We start from the raw sequence: 22,699 nt of genomic DNA, 5'->3' as shown, positions 1-22,699 counted from the left end.
ACCATTGACAATAACAGAGGTGGTTATGATATTTCTAAAACAGATATACATGAAAATACCCTCACATTAAAGGTGACATTCTGTACTGTAGACTCATATGAAACATTTGATCTCAAATCCAAAATGCTGGAGTACAGAGCCAAATTAAAATGTTTTAGCGGGAGCCTCCCGGGTGGCGCAGTGGTTAAGGACACAGCGCCAGCTGTGCCATCAGAGACTCTGGGTTCGCGCCCAGGCCCTGTCGTAACCGGCCGCGACCAGGAGGTCCGTGGGGCGACGCACAATTGGCCTAGCGTCGTCCGGGTTAGGGAGGGCTTGGTCGGTGGGGATGTCCTTGTCTCATCGCGCACCAGCGACTCCTGTGGCGGGCCGGGCGCAGTGCGCGCTAACCAAGGTTGCCAGGTGCACGGTGTATCCTCCGACACATCGGTGCGGCTGGCTTCCGGGTTGGATGCGCACTGTGTTAAGAAGCAGTGCGGCTGGTTGGGTTGTGTATCGGAGGACGCATGACTTTCAACCTTCATCTCTAACGAGCCCGTACGGGAGTTGTAGCGATGAGACAAGATAGTAGCTACTACAATAATTGGATACCACGGAATTGGGGAGAAAAAGGGGTAAAATTCAACAACAACAACAAAAAAAAACGTACAAAAAAAAGTTCACTTCACTGTCCAAATAAAACCGTAGGGGAGTGTGTGTCAAGGTAAACAGCCCTCATTGATTGAGCTTATAGCTGAAACAAGGTAAGCCACCAATGTGTGTCAGTGTGCTAATCTCTGCTTACAAAGGAGAGTAGGGATGATAGGATCACGCCCCTAAGCCTTCTTAGCCTGTGCCCAATGCTAGCGGCTGAGGGAACAAAGCAACAGTAATACTAGTCTATGTTCCAAAACAGGACAAAACCCGCTTTTACATATCAATGGAAATAGGCCTAGCTATTATGTATGACCAGAGAATATCACCTCTGTGTCTGCCTGGTTGGAAGGCTCCATCCATCTGCATTCATAACAGATCATTGGTCCTCCTGTATAATTTAATAAATATAATATAATAATATATGCCATTTAGCAGACGCTTTTATCCAAAGCGACTTACAGTCATGTGTGCATACATTCTACGTATGGGTGGTCCCGGGAATCGAACCCACTACCCTGGCGTTACAAGCGCCATGCTCTACCAACTGAGCTACAGAAGGACTCCGAGTCAAACCAAGCTCTAACATCCCTTGGGTACAACGCTGAACAATCCCTCACTCGTGCTCAGAGAACAACGGCCAAGAAAATTAGGGATGTAGCCTAAAGCGAGTAAAAACCAAACGAAAAATCCCTGGCCTCATTTTAGCCTGTCGATTCCCCTGACCAGAACCCTAGCTAGAGCTTCTTAAGAGCTACTGTTTTGAGAGAATATAAGGCAGCCTTTGAGTGGTGACTTGAGCCACTCCAGATGTTGTTATCTGCCCTGGGGCTAATGCTGCTTGTAAGCCTTGGTAAGAAACTCCAGGTTTACCATCTTGTTAAAGTGCACTCTCACACACACGAAGATATGTTGCCCGCCATGTCTCTGCTCTGCTTCTATCAGAGCAATGTGTCTGAGGGCCAACAGGGTGCTGTTTATAGTCCTGGCTTCCGACACTGCATGTCTGTCTTTCTCTTGTCGTACCAGTAATACACATGACACACAGCTACAAAAAAGCCAAAACAAATGTACCCCCATAACGCACATAAGCCTAAGGGTGTTTGCACATTATCAAAAAATATGTTGTGCCTACAACAGAAAGCCCTCAAAGATTCCAAGTGACAGCTTGCGGTAGCGCCCTCCGTTTCTCTGTTCTAGTTATGATAAATGCATAGTCTCAAAGTCAATGTATTGTCATATCAAAGAGGTCCAATGCAGTCTGGCAAAGACAGATAAACACTAATACGTCTTCGTATCAGAGATTGGTCAGCTGTTTGACTACAGTGTTGATGAATTGAGCACGCTGCAGAATCAGCAAATTCACCACAGCCAGCACCATAAAGCAGAGATGAAATAAATTTGGAGATCAATTCCAGTACAGGCTGCAGCGGCTCCATGCTGGTGCCTTCCAGGTCCCTTCTGGCGATATTACCCTACTGATTCCAGTCCAGGCAGAAGGATCAGCCCGTGACCGGCGGTGTCCTCTCTGTCTACCTCTCCTTCTCCTCTAATATTCATTTCATCCCCATCTCTCTGTTTGGAGGTGGTTTTAAACAGTCAGCCCACAGGGAGGAGGAGGAAGAGAGGAGGATGGTGAGGAAATGGGAGGAGGGTAGAAGAGTTCAAAAGAGACAGGTTGTTTTATAAACAAATTCCAGGAAACAGACATGGGTAGGAACATTATGATTTCTCTCACTGTGGATTGCAAGGGCATGGTTTTGGCCCAGGTTATTAATTAATCTTTCTTTCTAATCAGACAGTGCTTCCTGAAGTTATGTAGACAATAGACAGTCCTACATTCACACACACACAGAAGCCACTGTATGACTCATCCTACAGGTCTGCTCATGGTATCTATAGGGCTTAAGTGCCTGAAAGGGCTTGGTCTTCCAAGATACCCTTTAGAAACTGTAAATACAGACCTGAAAAACCACAGACAAATGTTCCGATCTAAACTGCTTTCAGTCAGCTTTATGTGAGTAATTATTTCATTGCAAGCTTTGTGGACAAATTTAACAGGGAGGGTAACAATGATAGAAAATCGGCCTAGTTGATTGAAAGTAAGCGTAACAAACATTAATCGAGACGACAGTGAGCAAGAAGAGTGATGACTGTGAGAGGCCTCTGATTAAAGTTGCTTTGAGCTCTGTAAGTATATCACAGTAAATGTAGCAGTAACAATGGTGTGCATCCCAACTCGAAGGATGTCCTCCAATACAGTGCCTTGCGAAAGTATTCGGCCCCCTTGAACTTTGCGACCTTTTGCCACATTTCAGGCTTCAAACATAAAGATATAAAACTGTATATTCTTTTGTGAAGTATCAACAACAAGTGGGACACAATCATGAAGTGGAACGACATTTATTGGATATTTCAAACTTTTTTAACAAATCAAAAACTGAAAAATTGGGCGTGCAAAATTATTCAGCCCCTTTACTTTCAGTGCAGCAAACTCTCTCCAGAAGTTCAGTGAGGATCTCTGAATGATCCAATGTTGACCTAAATGACTAATGATGATAAATACAATCCACCTGTGTGTAATCAAGTCTCCGTATAAATGCACCTGCACTGTGATAGTCTCAGAGGTCCGTTAAAAGCGCAGAGAGCATCATGAAGAACAAGGGACACACCAGACAGGTCCGAGATACTGTTGTGAAGAAGTTTAAAGCCGGATTTGGATACAAAAAGATTTCCCAAGCTTTAAAACATCCCAAGGAGCACTGTGCAAGCGATAATATTGAAATGGAAGGAGTATCAGACCACTGCAAATCTACCAAGACTAGGCCATCCCTCTAAACTTTCAGCTCATACAAGGAGAAGACTGATCAGAGATGCAGCCAAGAGGCCCATGATCACTCTGGATAAACTGCAGAGATCTACAGCTGAGGTGGGAGACTCTGTCCATAGGACAACAATCAGTCGTCTATTGCACAAATCTGGCCTTTATGTAAGAGTGGGAAGAAGAAAGCCATTTCTAAAAGATATCCATAAAAAGTGTTGTTTAAAGTTTGCCACAAGCCACCTGGGAGACACAAACATGTGGAAGAAGGTGCTCTGGTCAGATGAAACCAAAACTGAACTTTTTGGCAACAATGCAAAACGTTATGTTTGGCGTAAAAGCAACACGGCTCATCACCCTGAACCCCCCATCCCCACTGTCAAACATGGTGGTGGCAGCATCATGGTTTGGGCCTGCTTTTCTTCAGCAGGGACAGGGAAGATGGTTCAAATTGATGGGAAGATGGATGGAGCCAAATACAGGACCATTCTGAAAGAACCTGATGGAGTCTGCAAAAGACCTGAGACTGGGACGGAGATTTGTCTTCCAACAAGACAATGATCCAAAACATAAAGAAAAATCTACAATGGAATGGTTCAAAAATAAACATATCCAGGTGTTAGAATGGCCAAGTCAGTCCAGACCTGAATCCAATCGAGAATCTGTGGAAAGAACTGAAAACTGCTGTTCACAAATGCTCTCCATCCAACCTCACTGAGCTCGAGCTGTTTTGAAAGGAGGAATGGGGAAAAATTTCAGTCTCTCGGTGTGCAAAACTGATAGAGACATACCCCAAGCGACTTACAGCTGTAATCGCAGCAAACGGTGGCGCTACAAAGTATTAACTTAAGGGGGCTGAATAATTTTGCACCCCCAATTTTTCAGTTTTTGATTTGTTAAAAAAGTTAGAAATATCCAATAAATGTCGTTCCACTTCATGATTGTGTCCCACTTGTTGTTGATTCTTCACAAAAAAATACAGTTTTATATCTTTATGTTTGAAGCCTGAAATGTGGCAAAAGGTCGCAAAGTTCAAGGGGGCCGAATACTTTCACAAGGCACTGTATATTTTCCACTGTATTCACCAGTAGCGGTCGACCGATTTAAAATCGGCATGGAGCCAAAGTAAGTTGCTAGCTAGCATTAAACTTACCTTATAAAAAAACAATCTTCACATAAATACTAGTTAACTGCATGCACATGGTTGATGATATTACTAGGTTAACTAGCTTGTCCTGCATTGCATGTAATCAATGCGGTGCCTGTTAATTTATCATCAAATCACAGCCTACTTCGCCAAATGGGGGATGATTTAGCAAAAAAAAGCACAATCGTTGCACGAATGTACCTAACCATAAACATCAATGCCTTCCCTAAAATCAATACCCAGAAGTATATATTTTTTTAAACCTGCATATTTTAAGAAATTCATGTTAGCAGGCAATATCAACTAGGGAAATTGTGTCACTTATCTTAGGTTCATTTCACGCAGATTCAGGGCCGCCTGGCTCGTTACGAACTAATTTGCCAGAACTTTACAGAATTATGACATAACATTGAAGGTTGTGCAATGTCAGCCAGAAGAGGACTGGCCACCCCACATATGCTCTCTAATTCTCTCTCTCTCTCTCTCTCGGAGGACCTGAGCCCAAGGACCGTGCCCCAGGACGACCTGACATGATGACTCCTTGCTGTCCCCATTCCACCTGACTGTGCTGCTGCTCCAGTTTCAACTGTTCTGCCTTGTTATTATTTGATCATGCTGGTCATTTATAAACATTTGAACATCTTGGCCATGTTCTGTTATAATCTTCACCCAGCACAGCCACAAGAGGACTGGCCACCCCACATAGCCTGGTTCCTCTCTAGGTTTCTTCCTAGGTTTTGGCCTTTCTAGGGAGTTTTTCCTAGCCACCGTGCTTCTACACCTGCATTGCTTGCTGTTTGGGGTTTTAGGCTGGGTTTCTGTACAGCACTTTGAGATATCAGCTGATGTACGAAGGGCTATATAAATAAAATTTGATTTGATTTGATACAGCAATATTTAGATTTAGGATTGCCATCCGTTCGATAAAATATGGAATGGTTCCGTATTTCACTAAAAGAATGAACGTTTTGTTTTTGAAATGATAGTTTCCGGATTTGACCATATTAATGACCAAAGGCTCGTATTTGTGTTTATTATATTATAATTAAGTCTATTATTTGATAGAGCTGTCTGAGCGGTGGTAGGCAGCAGCAGGCTCGTAAGCATTCATTCACTCTTTACTGTGTTTGCCAGCAGCTTTTTGCAAAGCTTAAATCACAGTGCTGTTTATGACTTCAAGCCTATCAACGCCTGAATTTAGGCTGTCAATACTAAAGTGCCTATTAGAACATCCAATAGTCAAAGGTATATGAAATACAAGTGGTAGAGAGAGAAATAGTCGACACGTCATAATTCCTATAATAACTACAACCTACAACTTAACTGGAAATATTGAGGAACTGGGAATATTGAACCACTGCAACTTCTGGGGTAGCTAGCTTTAGCTTGGTACCTAGCTAGCACCAATACAACCAGCCTGAAAATAAATGACCAGTAGAAACTGCAGTCATTTTCATTATTCTTAGCTATGATTTAGGAATCCTTGTGAGTAAGTATTAGCTAGGTTGCCACTTGTTTGCCTATTGAAATTGAACTTCAGTTCATGAAAATAAAATAGCTAGCCAGCTACTTAACCCTGTTTCCCAAACCTATTGTTAAAAGCAGCAAGCTAGCTTCATCTGGCTAGTGATGCTCCACCGGACCAGGTTGTGTTGTGAAGCTAGCCACAATAAGGACTAGGCACAATAGTAGAATTATGCCATACTTTTATTTTGAAGGCTAACCACAAAGTCCACTATTGTGGCTCATCCTTATTGTGGCTAGCTTCACATAGATGGGTCTGACCACCATTAATCAAATAAGAACAGTCTTATAAATGGTTATTTTAGATGACACCTAGCTATATAGTTAGCTAGCTAACTATAGCTACTGAAACAGATCGTTTTGCTATGTTTTTAGGGAAGAACATTGTTTGCATCCATGAGCTAGCTAGCTATTTTTTATTACCAGCACTTTAGGTATGTGAGACAACTTCTCGAGCATCATAGCATATGTATCGATGAATCGTTGTGACATATGAAAGACAAGTGAGTGATAGTGTAATCAATGTGTAATAACCACGTAATAAAATGTATGAACGTGTTAAATTGTGACGTGCAGTCATATTCAGGTCCTGATTGGTCAAAGTGTTATTTGATGTGCATCTTTTTTGACACGCAAAGACCCAAACTGCGTTCCATAGAAATCCTGGTTGAGAATGAAACGACTGAACAAATGAACAACGAAACAGCAAGTAAGTGAAATAAATAGGTTTGGATTAGGTTTTACTGGTAAATGGGGATACATGTAAGTGCCAACAAAATAACTTTTTGGTCAGTGTGGTGTGTGTGCGTGTAACCTTTATTTAACTGGGCAAGTCAGTTAAGAACAAATTCTTACTTACAATGATGGCCCGGACAACGCTGAGTCAATTGTGTGCCACCCTATGGGATTCCCAATCACAGCTGGATGTGATACAGCCTGGATTCATTGTTACGCCTCTTGCATTGAGATGCAGTGTCTTAGACCGCTGCGTCCATGTGTGCGTGTTAATTATTTAACTGTACTAGAATGCTTAAAAAGGCAGCTAAAATTTGAAATATCAGTTATCAGTATCAGGGTTTTTTGGCAAGGAAAATATCAGATATCAGTATCAGCCAAAAATGTCATATTGATGCATCACGAATGAAGAGAGAGCATTATGCATGATGTCATATACCACATAATTAATCTGCAAGTCAAGACACTTGGTGCAATCTAGTTTCAACGCGTTTCAGCAGAATTGACCATACCTCATTTACATAATGGTTTCATGTCTTGGGAAAATATCCCTTCAAACTGTAGTTCTGATGCTGCTGACCTACATCTTAAGCTCAGCCTCAGGCCTCCAAGACTAGGATCTGATAAATACAAGCAGGATATTCATTGGCGGTACCTTTCATAACAAAAGTAGTGGCCATAATGATGCAGAAGAGAAGGAAATGCACCCCTGGCACTCTGTAGCCCAGAGCTACAAAACCTGGTGATTCAGAGCTGATTGGGCCAGTTGATTGAGAAATAATCGAAAACCACCCTAGAGATGAATGAAGGGTGATTCAGGGCTGATTCCTAAAGTCATTGCCATCATCCCACCATTGGGATTTGATTTGGATTTGATTTGATACCACCAGGCTGAGAGACAAGAATCAGAGAGCTCTCATCATGGTCATGCATTACACTGCTGCTGTAGCTCTTTCTGGATTGGGACGAACCTGCTGGAGTTTCACATCTGCCAGGCAGCAACCTCCATCCATCCAAGTTACAGTCCCAGTTGAGATCCCTGATTGTGATAACAGGAGGAACTCCAGATGTGAGCCTCCCTCGGACTAACAGCGGTGTCATGATGATCCACTATCTAGCTTCCTTTTATGTGACATTGAAATATCAGCAGGTGTATGCCTATCTCTACCAGAGATCGGCAGCAGGCGGCCCACGGACCAAAACCGTCCATGTTTTTTTTGCACCCCAATTGTATTTATTTAAATAATAATATATACATTTCTTTGAAATCTGTATGATTTCTTTCAAAGTAGGCTATAGGCTATTACAGGGAATAAATTACTGATAAAGTAGCAGCTGTTACATAAACAGTAAAAGGACAACATAGGCCTCTTTGTGCAGTGCACCAGAAGCCAGTTTTAGGAACAGGTAGAGTAAACAGGGCAAAGCCTACATCTGTCTATTCTCCTATTGTAGGAGGGCCACACCCTAAAGCAGAAACAGGTGACACACAGAATGGTGTCTTCTTGTATAGACACCTGGTGAATACTTTAAGATAGACAGAAAACTATGGGGCTGGCTGTGGTCAGACCTGCCTGCAGTCTATGGAGGAGAAGTCTCCACTGTTTAAAGAGCCATGTAGTGTAGGCCAATTGTAACTCAGCCCATGAACCTCCATTACAGCACTAAGCTCTCCATTTCCTCAACCATGTTATTGAGACTGTTTTCTTTTTACCCTCTCCCTCCTAACCCCTCTCCCATTATTTTCCGTCCATATATGCCAGTCTTCTCTGTCCCTCTCTGTTCTGTCTCTCTGTATGTTGGCCCCCTCCCTGTCCCTGCCCTTTCTCTGCTACAATCTCATTAATGATACAGCAGAGTGCAGGAATCCACCAGCCCCACAGTGAGAGGTCACTGCTCCACTCCACCTGTAGGAGATACAGAACTGGCTGGCTTTCCTCCGTTTATATAGACAAACAGTGGAGATGCTACATACTTTAGCAATAGCAGTTATATAGCCTAGATTAAAATCAGCACTCTTCTGTAATCTAGTGTTAGGTATAGATGGTATGAAGAGAGAAATGCAGCATTGAAAAACAAAGGCTTCTGAAAGAGCCCAGATCCTCCCTCTACTCTGAATTTCAGTAGATTGTCTCCTTTTTTCCTTCCCTGTCTCCAGCGGAAGCGACAGAATGGGGACGTGGTGGAGCTCACTCCCCCATAAACCTGCATAATAAACAGGCCCGTGCTGATCACATGGGCTCGTTGGAGGTAGTTCAAAGTCAATGATCACTGGAGGCTTATGGAAGGCTTGGTGGGAATGAGCTGATGAGAAACGTATGGAAGGCTGTGTGCTCAGGGGACAGAGGCTGATTCCATTACCTCTGTAATGAGGGCAGGGAATGGGGAGCAGTGGTCACTGCGGGTTACCAGTGTATATGGACACAATTCGAGGTAGCAATAGCACTGTGTTAGCCTAATGCATAACAAAAGGCCATCTCCTAGCGCCACGCACAAATTGTCACATTATGTAGATGTGGGAGAAAATAAAGAAGGCAAAATCATCCATTTTATGCAGGGTAATGGGCTAAAAGTGGTGTCCTCTTTCTCAAGGCCGCCGTATAAAGCAATTAAGTTCTATGCCCATGTGAGGCATTAAACCTTAAAACAGGATGGCTTGGTGGCACTTCCACTCAATGAACCTGGTTTGAAGCCATTTTATCTCTATCCAGGCTTCAGCACTATGATATGGTTTTCCTTCATGAAACAGAAAAGAATCCCATGTGTACACTGTGTCTAGCATAGTGCAGAGTATGCCGTAATATAGAGACGTATCGTCAAGCCCTGCTCTTTACAACTCAATCCTGCAGGGGACCACTAAAGCAGATACCTGAACGGACGGTGCTACCAAAAACTGTAACAGCTGTCTGTTTGGGGATCATGTCAGTTTCTGATTATCTGCAAAAGGAAACAGATGTCTCGTGATAAAACAATCATCCTATATAACTACTTCAGTACACACCTTTTCTACTCATACACTGTGCGTACACACCATTATCTACATACAGTTGAAGTCGGAAGTTTACATACACTTAGGTTGGAGTCATTAAAACTTGTTGTTTTACAACCACTCCACAAATGTCTTGTTAACAAACTATAGTTTTGGCATGTTGGTTAGGACATCTACTGTGTGCATGACAAATTGTTTACAGACAGATTATTTCACTGTATCACAATTCCAGTGGGTCAGAAGTTTACATACAGTAAGTTGACTGTGCCATTAAACAGCTTGGAAAATTCCAGAAAATTATGTCATGGCTTTAGAAGCTTCTGATTGACTCAAAGGATGTCAATTAGCCTATTGGAGGTGTACCTGGGGATGTATTTAAAGGCCTACCTTCAAACTCAGTGCCTCTTCGCTTAACATCATGGGAAAAATCAAAATAACTCAGCCAAGACCTCAGAAAAAAAATCGTAGACCTCCACAAGTCTGGTTCACGCCTGAAGGTACCACGTTCATCTGTACAAACAATAACACGCAAGTATAAACACCATTGGACCACTCAGCAAGGAGACGCGTTCTGTCTCCTAGAGATTAACGTACTTTGGTGCGAAAAGTGCAAATCAATCCCAGAACAACAGCAAAGGACCTTGTGAAGATGGAGGAAACAGGTACAAAAGTATCTATAGCCACAGTAAAATCAGTTAAATTCGACATAACCTGAAAGGCCGCTCAGCAAGGAAGAAGCCACTGCTCCAAAACCGCCATAAAAAAAAACAGACTACAGTTTGAAACTGCACATGGGGACAAAGATTGTACTTTTTGGAGAAATGTCCTCTGGTCTGATGAAACAAAAATAGAACTGTTTGGCCATAATGACCATCGTTATGTTTGGAGGAAAAAGGGGGAGGCTTGCATGATGAAGAACACCATCCCAACCGTGAAGCACGGGGGTGGCAGCATCATGTCGTGGGGTGCTTTGCTGCAGGAGGGAATGGTGCATTTCACAATTATAGATGGCAACATGAGGAAGGAAAATTATGTGGATATATTGAAGCAACATCTCAAGACATCAGTCAGGAAGTGAAAGCTTGGTCGCAAATGCGTCTTCTAAATGGACAATGATCCCAAGCATACTTCCAAAGTTTTGGCAAAATGGCTTAAGGACAACAAAGTCAAGGTATTGGGAGTGGCCATCACAAAGCCCTGACCTCAATCCTATAGACAATATGTGGGCAGAACTGAAAAAGCATGTGCGAGCAAGGAAGCCTACAACCGGACTCAGTTACACCAGCTCTGTAAGGAGCAATGGGCCAAAATTCACCCAACTTATTGTGGGAAGCTTGTAGAAAGCTACATGAAACATTTGACCCAAGTTACTCAATTTAAAGGCAATGCTACCAAATACTAATTCAGTGTATGTAAACTTCTGACCCACTGGAAATGTGATGAAAGAAATAAAAGCTGAAAGAAATAATTCTCTACTATTATTCTGACATTTCATATTCTTAAAATAAAGTGGTGATCCTAACTGACCTAAGACATGGAATTTTTACTAGGATTAAATGTCAGGAATTGTGAAAAACTGAGTTTAAATGTATTTGGCTAAGGTGAATGTAAACTTACGACTTCAACTGTACACACTGAGTGTACAAAACATTAGGAACACCATCCTAATATTGAGTTGCACCCCCTTTTGCCCTCAAAACAGCCTCAATTCATCGAGGCATGGACTCTACAAGGTGTCGAAAGCGGGCCACAGGGTGCTAACCATGTAGACTAACGTTCCCCACAGTTGTGTAAAGTTGGCTGGATGTCCTTTGGGTGGTAGACCATTCTTGATACACACAGAAACGGTTGAGTGTGAAAAACCCAGCAGCATTGCAGTTCTTGACATATTCAAACCTGGGTGCCTGGCACCTACTACCAAACCCCTTTCAAAAGCACTTGAATCTTTTGTCTTGCCCATTCACCCTCTGAATGGCACACATACACAATCCATGTCTCAATTGTCTCAAGTCTTAAAAATCCTTCTTTAACCTGTCTCCCCCCCTTCATCTACACAGATTTAAGTGGATCTAACAGGTGACATCAATAAAGGGACCATAGCTTTCACCTGGATTCACCTGGTCAGTCTGTCATGGAAAGAGTATATTTATATTCCAGTCTGTGTTTTGAGACTGTGTGTATTGTTTTGTATTGTTAAATATTACTTCACTGTTGGAGCTAGAAACATAAGCATTTCGTCGCACCTGCAATAACATCTGCAAAATGTGTGTACACGACCAATAAAATTTGATTTGAAAACAGATATTCAGGGTCTACTCTATAAAATTGGAGGGGAAAATAAACCATGGCCGTCTTGAGGAGTGTTTTTTATTTTTGTTACTTCAGGAGAAGGTTGAAGGGGATGTAAAGTCGGGTGAAGGTCGAAAAGCTCCGATTTCGAAAACCACAAAAACCAACAAACATGGGCTAAATGCTTACTGTTTAGGCCTATCCGTCAGAGAGAATAAAAGAGGTGCAGATGAAAGAATCAATATTTGAGCTCATAATTACCCATTTGGAGAACATATTTACAAATGGAGATAGAGGTTGAAACTTACACACAAAATATAAATAAGCTATTGGACTAGATGCTTCTCTAGAACAGCATTCAAAACTGATTGTGTTTTCATACTGAGTATGACCAATCATTACAGATTAGTGTAGCCTCCAGACACATGAATGCACTTGCATTGTGAAAGATCGCTCTTTAAATGGTCAGTCTTGATTGGTTCTACCAGGAAGCGGAGCCTCAAACAAAAAAACACAAACAAAAAGTGCCACACACACAGCCTTACCTGGTGCATGATGTTCTGAAATCAATGACATATTATCTATAAATCAGCTTTTCAAATGGAAGTAATTCAGAGCCATGGAGAGGCTGTATTTTCAAGTGCAGGGGGAAAGGAAGGCACTGAAGTGCTTCAGTTTAAAATGTAGGCTAGGCCAATATACATCTAGAAGCAAATTCTATGCACTCCAGTAATTTTTTAAAATTAATATCCAACATAGCCTATCTGGTCAAGCGACATACTCAAATACGTTAATGCCAACCACCATGCAAACCACAATCTGTACCCCCTCAGGCAAATGTGTTCATAGGTGAAAGCAATATGTCTGGTAAAAGAAAACATAGGGTACTGTCCAATGTAACAACTTAGACCGATGAGGACAATTTAAGACCCGTCCCTTTTGTTCTTCCTTCAGACTTCTTTGTATTGAGTTCAGATGGTGGCTCTGCAGGACCATTTCCATTGAAACATTGGCTGCAATTGAGCTAAGAAATAGTAACCCCAGTCTTTCTTTACCCACAAGCTGGAGCCAGATTAACTTGAGGTATCATTAGAGATATAAATAGTCATATTAGCCATTTCTTTCTGGTGTGAGAAAACGCAGGACTTCAGCTAGGATGTCATTCTCTAATGAAATAAAACAATTCAGAGAAGAAGTACCGGTAGTCATGTTGATACAAAAGTCGACAGTGGAGAGCTTCAAGTTTATCGGTGTCCACATCACTAAGGATCTAGCATGGTTCAAACACAAAAACACAGACAAAGAGGGCACGACAACACCTCTTCCAAAAGGTTCCTGAACTGCTTCCACCACAAAGCCTACATGTACACTGGAGCAAAAAAGTATTTAGTCAGCCACCAACTGTGCAAGTTCTCCCACTTAAAAAGATGAGAGGCCTTTTCATCATAGGTACACTTCAACTATGACAGACAAAATGAGAAAAAAAATTCCAGAAAATCACGTAGGATTTTTAATTTATTTATTTGCAAATTATGGTGGAAATAAGTATTTGGTCAATAACAAAAGTTTCTCAATACTTTGTTATATACCCTTGACAGAGGTTTTCACACACTGTTGCTGGTATTTTGTCCCATTCCTCCATGCAGATCTCCTCTAGAGCAGTGATGTTTTGGGGCTGTTGCTGGGCAACACGGACATTCAACTCCCTCCAAAGATTTTCTATGGGGTTGAGATCTGGAGACTGGCTAGGCCACTCCAGGACCTTGAAATGCTTCTTACGAAGCCACTCCATTGCCCGGGCGGTGTGTTTGGGATCATTGTCATGCTGAAAGACCCAGCATAATTGCTCCCACAGTTGATTTCTTCAAACCAAGCTGCTTACCTATTGCAGATTCAGTCTTCCCAGCCTGGTGCAGGTCTACAATTTTGTTTCTGGTGTCCTTTGACAGCTCTTTGGTCTTGGCCATAGTGGAGTTTGGAGTGTGACTGTTTGAGGTTGTGGACAGGTGTCTTTTATACTGATAACAAGTTCAAACAGGTGCCATTAATACATGTAACGAGTGGAGGACAGAGGAGCCTCTTAAAGAAGAAGTTACAGGTCTGTGAGAGCCAGAAATCTTGCTTGTTTGTAGGTGACCAAATACTTATTTTCCACCATAATTTACAAATACATTTTCTCATTTTGTCTGTCATAGTTGAAGTGTACCTATGATGAAAATTACAGGCCTCTCATCTTTTTAAGTGAGACTAAATACTTTTTTGCCCCACTGTACATGTATAGTATTTCAAAGGACTGATTTCCTTATATGAACTGTAACTCAGTAAAATCATTGAAATTGTTGCAATCATATCTTTGTTTAGTATATGTACGAGGTCTCTGAAGACGAGGTGGTACCAATGCATGGATGGCGGGAACGAGATGATGGCCTCAGAGGGGAATAGAAGAGGGAGGAATGGGGTCAAAACAGCCATGTGATCAGATCAGAAGGCTCTGGTGGCACGCTCCATTGGAGATGACATGTACTGGGACTTCAGTGGAGTCCTGGAAGTCTGAGCTAGAGACTGAATAAACCTGGAGGTGAGGTTGCCAGAAAGGATCTGTAAGATACTCCTCTTCAGTCTACCTGCAGTGCTAGGTGCAACATCTGCCAGATGACACTACCGTTTATTTTATAATCCTGAGCTTGAGTCGGCTTCATTTTAACATGTAAAAAAGACAAAAGGGGAACAATTATTCCTTTGTTAATGAGGAGACTTGGATGAAATTGGTCTCAAAAAGTAGAATATAAGCAAACCGATCATTTGGCAAACTGAAAGATGTGAACGTTTGAGCGGATGTAAATTAGGCTAATTCCATGATGGAGCCGGCAGTCTTGTCACCTCGACATGGTTGAATCACACTGGCCTCCTGACGATGTGCGGTGACAACGGTCGCTTCCTCGAGTGACTGCGGTCATCCCTCACTGATAACATTTATGAGAATTTTAAAATCCATTCCATTAGGCAAACGCTGCAGTCCAGTGAAAACGGCTGCATTCACAGCTGTTTTTCCCCTCTGAAAGCAGGTGACACATTGCTTGTTGTAGTGTAGACAGTATTGTTCAGTGGTCCATTTAAATTAAACTGCTGTGGGACAGAAAAATAAAGAGAGGGATGTATTTCTTTCACTCTTGCTAAAAACAAATTGTACTGCACCAGAGACTTGGTTGTCTGACGCTAGCTGAATTATTTTCCCCCCATCATTCAGCTGAGCTCTTATGGTGCAAGTCAACACTTCTTCAAATCAAGTTGTTTTGATATTGCTTACTGAGGAAGGAGAGGATACAATAGAACTACATATGTCAACATGCAAGGTAACTCAGCATTCTCTTGAACTCCACAACATGACCCCCAAGTAAAATGTTGACAACTTTTACTTCACTACATTCCTAAAGATAATGTATTCCTAGAAATAATGTACTTTTTACTCGATACATTTTCCCTGACACCCAAAAGTACTCTTTACATTTTGAATGCTTAAGCAGGACAGAACATTTTCCAATTCATGCACTTATCAAGAGAACATCCTGGTCATCTCCAATTTGTAAGTCGCTCTGGATAAGAGCGTCTGCTAAATGACTTAAATGTAAATGTAAATCTCTACTACTGAGAAATGCCACCTTGACTGTGTGGCAACAAAAATCTTTGGCGATTGAAACAAGAAACCGAGTTTGGTTGACTAGGGCCTGTTCTTATCATATTATTATAAGGGAGGGGTATTGGTCTGTGCTTTAGTAACCCAAAATAATCCAAACATTCTCTCTCTCACTCAGGATGGCGACTCAGGATTCGATATCAGGAAATAATAAGGCATTGTAACCAAAAGTCGTGTCTGTTGGTATCTTGGAACCAGATCGACGTTGGCCCACATAAAACAACAAACGGAAGACATGCAAGCACGCACACACAGACACACACACACACAAACATACACAAAGAAAACAAAGCATTACTGACCCTGATGTGTGGTCTCAACAGGAACTTTTAGCCTCCTCGTTAGTCTCCTTATTATTAGCACTAGTTGAGTGGCACTGACAATTAAATCTAGCCCACAGGAATGCATGCTGCATAGCCCTAGACTAGAGAGAAAAAAAGTGCCAGACGCCAACCCCCCCACTCAGTCTATGGGGCCAGCTGAATAGTGTCCTGTAGGAAGGAAAGTTGAGCATGGAGATAAGAGCCAGGCGACAGCAGAGAACCCACCTGTAGGAGGTTGTGGGTAATTGAGAGTCAGGGGGTCAGGCTCTCTCACAAGTTGGCCTGGATTCAACTACAAAAAAAGTCACTTACAACAACTTTGCTGCTTTTTGAACTTGAAAGACCTCTTTAGGTTATGTTGATGGTTACAGTCGGTTAAAATCCCTTTATTGTGATTCCACACAAACATTTTTAAAGAGAGACATCAATCGTCTTTCCATAGTTTGGATGCATAGGCACCCAATTCTGTAATAACATTCTGTTATAAATGACATAAATGGGAAAACATCTGAGAAAGACTGTCCTATAACAGTATTCAGCCAAACATATTGAAAGCCCATTTTGGAAGAGTAGGACAAGCCAAACCTGCTGCTCGAACATACAGTCCGTCATACTGCGCTGAGCACAGCAATATGCCATCTCCAAATGTGACTCAAGAGGAAAATCTACTTGCATGTCAGATTCTCAACCATTTTATCACTGCAGCAAACACCAAAAGGTGAAACACTGTGACCATTGATAATCTCATCCCAATCAAAGCAAAAGGAGAAAGGTGTGGGTGTGTGAGTGTGCGCATGTGAGTCTGACAAACAGGCAGCCAGTAAGATAAACCTGAGGTGGGAGGCTTGGGAGCAAAGGGATGAATTGAGATGGTGTTAGTGAATGCAGATTCACTTCATGGCTTGGCATTTAATGACCCTGCAGTAAAGGCATGGCAGCAGCTCAGGTTTTCCTCTAAGTATTGGAGGTGTGGCAGTTATGGGGATTTACTACATGCGAGAGTCACAGCAGCTCACCAGGCAAGCAGCACAGACTTCAATTTACATATCTGACTGCAGACAGACAACAATGTGTGACTGTGTTTAATAATCAAGGTTCCCCTAAACGAAGAGTAGCAGCTGTGACAAATCCATAACATTGCCCCCCTTTATAATGTTGTGCAAAGAAGCCATTTATCAATCAAGTACTCTACTAGGCTAAATGATTGGGCTGCATCGGAGGTACTAAAAACATCTAAATAAATCTTACATTGTTTCATAACATTCTACTGGTAAATGGCTTCAGACATTTTTAAAAGGATGCATTAACTTGCTGGGCACAACTGTCTTAGTTGTGATGACTTTACTTTCCCATCATAGTGGTATATCTTGGTAGCAGCCAGGTGTTAGTGGTAGTGCACTCTTAGCAGGAGAGGTTCTTCCTGAGTAGAGGTCGACCGATTATTGGAGGACCAAAAAACCCGCTGCCGATTAATTAGCCGATTAATTTATTTTTAGATGTATGCGTAATAAATGACAATTACAACAATAATGAATTAACACTTATTTTAACTTAATATAATACATCAATAAAATCAATTTAGTCTCAAATAAATAATGAAACATGTTCAATTTGTTTTACATAATGCAAAAACAAAGTGTTGGAGAAGAAAGTAAAAGTGCAATATGTGCCATGTAAGAAAGCTAACGTTTAAGTTCCTTGCTCAGAACATGAGAACATATAAAAGCTGGTGATTCCTTTTAACATGAGTCTTCAATATTCTCAGGTAAGAAGTTTTAGGTTGTAGTTATTATAGGACTATTTCTCTCTGTACCATTTGTATTTCATTAACCTTTGACAATTGGATGTTCTTATAGGCACTTTAGTATTGCCAGTGTAACAGTACAGCTTCTGTCCCTCTCCTCGCTCCCCCTGGGCTCGAACCAGGAACACAACGACAACAGCCACCCTCGAAGCAGCGTTGCCCATGCAGAGCAAGGGTAACTAGCTAGGCATTTCACTTCGGTTACACCAGCCTCATCTTGGGAGTTGATAGGCTTGAAGTCATAAACAGCACAATGTTTGACACACAACGAAGAGCTGCTGGTAAAACACACACGAAAGTGCTGTTTGAATGAATGATTACAAGCCTGCTGCTGCCTACCACCGCTCAGTCAGATACTTGTATGCTCAGTCAGATTATATGCAACGCAGGACACGCTAGATAAACTAGTAATATCAAACATGTGTAGTTAACTAGTGATTATGATAGATCATTTTTTATAAGATAAGTTTAATGCTAGCTAGCAACTTACCTTGGATTACTGCATCCGCATAACAGGCAGTCTCCTTGTGGAGTGCAACGAGAGACAGATGGTTATAGCGTTGGACTAGTTAACTGTAAGGTTGAAAGATTGGATCCCCCGAGCTGACAAGGTGAAAATCTGTCGTTCTGCCCCTGAACAAGGCAGTTATCCTACCGTTCCTAGGCCGTCATTGAAAATAAGAATGTGTTCTTAACTGACTTGCCTAGTTAAATAAAGGTGTAAAAAATAATAATAATAAAAATGTTTAAAAATCGGCCAAATCGGTGTCCAAAAATACCGATTTCCGATTGTTATGAAAACTTGAAATCAGCCCTAATTAAATCGGCCATTCCGATTAATCGGTCGACCTCTAATCCTGAGCACTCCCTGACGAAGGCCATGCTGCCGAAACGCGTCGGTTTAAAAAATAAAAAATGTTTCTATTGAACATGCCATACTAATAAAGGCATTTAAATGAATTATATGAAGAGTGCATTGGTCCTCCTTTCTTTTCTTTTTGATAACGAAGGTAACCTTGTAAACCTGTAAGTATACAAGTAGGAGGGCCTTCAGAGTGGTGCAGTTGTCTAAGGCTGTGCCACTAGAAATCCTGGTTAGAGTCCAGGCTCTGTCGCAGCCAGCTGCGACCGGGAGACCCATGGGGCGGCACACCTTGTCCCATCGCGCACTAGCGACTCCTGACGGGCGCAGTACACGCTGACACTGTCGCCAAATGCATGGCATTTCCTTCGACACATTGGTTCGGCTAGCTTCCGGGTTAACTGGGCATTGTGTCGCACGGCTCTCGACCTTCGCCTCTTCCGATTCTGTACGGGAGTTGCAGCGATGAGACAAGACTAACTACCAATTGGATACCACAAAATTGAGGAGAAAACAGTGTAAAAAAAAAATATATATATATATATATATATATATATACAAAATAGAGAAATAAATAAAGTATACAAGTAGGCCTATGGCCTCAAGACTAGCAACTTTGAGAAATTACACTGCTCAGGACTGCTAGAAATAGGCTACTTGCCAAAGTCACATTTAATCTAGGTCAGATCTAATTGGCTTCCCTCAGCAGCCTGTACAAAATATTTACACTGATTGCATGTTAAAATGTAGAATTAATACAAAGTAAGTCAATGTCATAAAACCTTTCACTTGGTCTAGTGGGGTCCCAGTTCACTGTTGTTTTGCTAAGGCCCTTCCATACTCATTCATCATGAAGATCCAAGCAGCCACTCCAGCCAGTAAATCAATTGGCTGAACTTAATTATGATTTTGTTTCCTCAACAGATACCCCAATCTGGGACAATTTCATCATTGCTGATGTCTGCTGCGACAGCTGGCTCTATTTCTGTGAAGTACCTTGCTAAAGCCCCAACCCTAGACTGCACATCATTTCCCTAATCACTTTTCCACGGCTGCCCTCCAGCACGTAAATTAAAGTTAAAGAAATTGCTACATGTCAGTCATAAAAAAATCTCACCCTGGAGGCACTGGCCAACTGTGATTATTTAATCTGGGTTGTGTTTTAGTTAAGATAGCCTAGCCAGTAGGCAGTCTGACAGTATTTGATTCATGACCCAACAATGTTAATAAGTAGGAGAAAGGGGGCTTAATATGTTTAGAGGGATGGTTCACCCAAAATACAAACTCACCTCATCTTATTGATTTTAGGCTAGCTCATTTATGGCGTCACCATGAGGAAATTTGACCATGCTGTTTGAAGACTGCTGTTTGGAAACGGGATTAGCAGAATTAGTAAACAAACCCAAAAATTGGGTCCCTGTGTCCATGGACTACTCTACTGTAGGTAGCCTATCCATAACGGTCACTTCAAGAAAGATGAGTGACTGAGGAAAAGTCTTGGGAATAAAGGAGGTCGCATAGAGTCGTTTGAGTGAATAATTGATCATTGAACGTCAAAGAATGATTGTACAGTAGCCTACTGAAGCATTCTCAGCTGCTAGGTCTATTCACACACATGTAAAGAGTGCACATTCAAAGAGCATGCATGAGGGTGTGAGCCTCCCTTAGGCCTACCAGTCGGTAATAGTTCTGTGTCAGCATGTGGTCCTGTGTGATGACAAATGTAGTAGTCAGAATGGATCAATATTTAATATCTCGATTTGTAGCGAAATATAAAAGATTTCACAATGGGGGTCAAACTAATTTTAGAGCCCAAAACGGCAGTCCCATTATTTTTAAAGAACGTTCTGGCGATCGTGGACAAAATCAACATGCGCGCGCGCGTGCGTGCACGTGCACACACACACACACACATGCGGTCTCGTCAGCATGTTAGATTAATCGTTTTCAAGTGCAACGTTATGAAGGGAAACAACTCAGAGATTAAACTATGCTCCAACGAAGGTTCTAACCAGGAATTTAGCCTTAAAGGGCTATTTCTAAATGGTTCAACATAATCTCCAGCACCACCCCAACATCAAGAAAACATAGAAACACGCCATTTGATATATTGATGTTGGTCTGGTGCTAGAGATCATGAATATGAAGATTTATTTTTATTTTGACATTTCTCTTTAAGATGCTTTTGGGAAACCAGACCCAGTTCTGTCACCACTGGAAATGTAAGAAACACATAACCCATCATGGCAGTAATGCATTCACAACCCCCATGCATTTTAAAGTAAGCTGGTGCTAGGACATTGAATGCACATTAAGCATTTATACATTTGGTTTAGAAAGTCATTCAGCAAATGCCATGGTATAATTCACCAAGGGTATAATGAATCTTAATAGCGTTACACAGCTTCTCTATTTAACTAACGTTAGCGGGAGGGGGGTAGCTGTCATTCGAACTTCAAAGATGTCCAGTAAGCCAGTTTGAGGCGCACGGCGATGGGATATTCGTCAATAAAAAATACACAAAAGGGGTTTCTTTGTGAAACGGAATGGCCACATTGTTCACTGTGTGGCTTTAGGTTGTCCAGCTAAATATAACTACAGTAAAAATACAAGTTCGAAAATGATATGGTTGTCAAATAGCGAATGCTAACTATGTTAGTTTGCTAGCTACCTGCAATACAATAGATGATTAGGACACTTCGATGCGGATATACAGCAAGCGCCAGCTAGCTAAAACAGTGCAGCACAAAAAGACACCGAACGCTAAAAAACATCACATTATTTGGCTAGGACTAACGTCATTCAGTCAAATCATTCGAATTTCGTGTTTCAAATGTAACATTACCTTGTAATTGTCATTCGCTGTCACTTACCTTGATTTTTTTTTCACCTCCTCCACAGTCACATAAGCCGAGGCAAGAACGTCCCACTGACCATTAAACCCGTGTCAGTTCGTAGATAAACGTCAGTGCAATGGCTAGCTAACGTTTCAGCAAGATTTCCAGTAAGCAGCTGGACCACAACACAGCCTTCGCGAGCGTGCGTAAAGATTCGACGTGTTCGATCGTTCCGTACTTCTCCCACTGAGGTACCTCCTACTCCAGGTTTTGAAGGACGAAACAAATCCCGGAATTGCGCTCAATTTGCCTCCAATAATAACCACCCAGTGAAGAAGAAAGAACTATTCTATTACGCGACTGCATGAGAAGAACCAAACATTGCCTACGAAGATGTTTGTGTGTGTTGAAAACGCTCTCCTACAGTAGCATGAAGCGGAGGGGCTGCTGAATTATTCATGAGGGGCGGGTGCTCGGATCCTGCGTTCAAATACAAGTGGGAAGGAAGGTGGTATTTAGAAGGGTGCAATTGCAGCCAATAGTGTGGGGGCGTTCCTGCATGTGGGCATTCCTGAATTTGCAGGAACTCCTCTCTATACTTTTATCGGTCAATTTTTAAGTTAGGACAGGCGGGAGGCAGGGGCGCTCCAATACAGTAGGTGGCGTTAATTGCACAAAACGTTGGATACCAGCTGCCTCACAGAAGAAGGTGCGGGGGGCGACAATGGTAGCTAGCTAGCCGTACAACAGTGGTAGACAGCGGGCACTGTTTTCCCGCAGTTCTGTTGACAAAAGCGAGGGCAGGTGTTCGGGATGCGGAAGTGAAGGGGGGGGGGCGTTCCTGCAGATGAGAGCCCACATGCAGGAATGCCCCATATTGCGGGCTGCAGTTGCACACTATTGGTATTTACCAAATACTGACTGGGAAAAATCCACTTGAATGCTCCGACTTCTCCCACATGCTGACCTCTCAAGTAACCTACTAAGAAAATTAGGCTACCTCGATAACAGAATTTCCGGAAGTTAAATGCAACAACAAAA

At 42.1% G+C, this 22,699-nt stretch overlaps 1 protein-coding gene across 2 annotated transcripts in view; it reads right to left on the bottom strand.

Moving 5' to 3' along the window:
• The window catches only part of LOC124015047 (protein TANC2-like), a 141,364-nt gene extending 119,271 nt beyond the window's left edge, over nt 1–22,093 (bottom strand). For both annotated transcript variants that reach the window (XM_046329925.1, XM_046329926.1), the window contains exon 1: nt 21,695–22,093. The gene's annotated coding sequence lies outside the window, so the exon portion shown is untranslated. The remainder of the gene's footprint in view (nt 1–21,694) is intronic.
• Between the last annotated feature and the right edge of the window lie 606 nt (nt 22,094–22,699).

The sequence above is a fragment of the Oncorhynchus gorbuscha genome, linkage group LG26 (genome assembly GCF_021184085.1).
Source record: "Oncorhynchus gorbuscha isolate QuinsamMale2020 ecotype Even-year linkage group LG26, OgorEven_v1.0, whole genome shotgun sequence".
In the NCBI taxonomy this organism is placed as follows: Eukaryota; Metazoa; Chordata; class Actinopteri; order Salmoniformes; family Salmonidae; genus Oncorhynchus; species Oncorhynchus gorbuscha.
The sequence above is the reverse complement of the archived record's forward strand: the minus strand, read 5'-3'. Positions and strand labels throughout refer to the sequence as shown.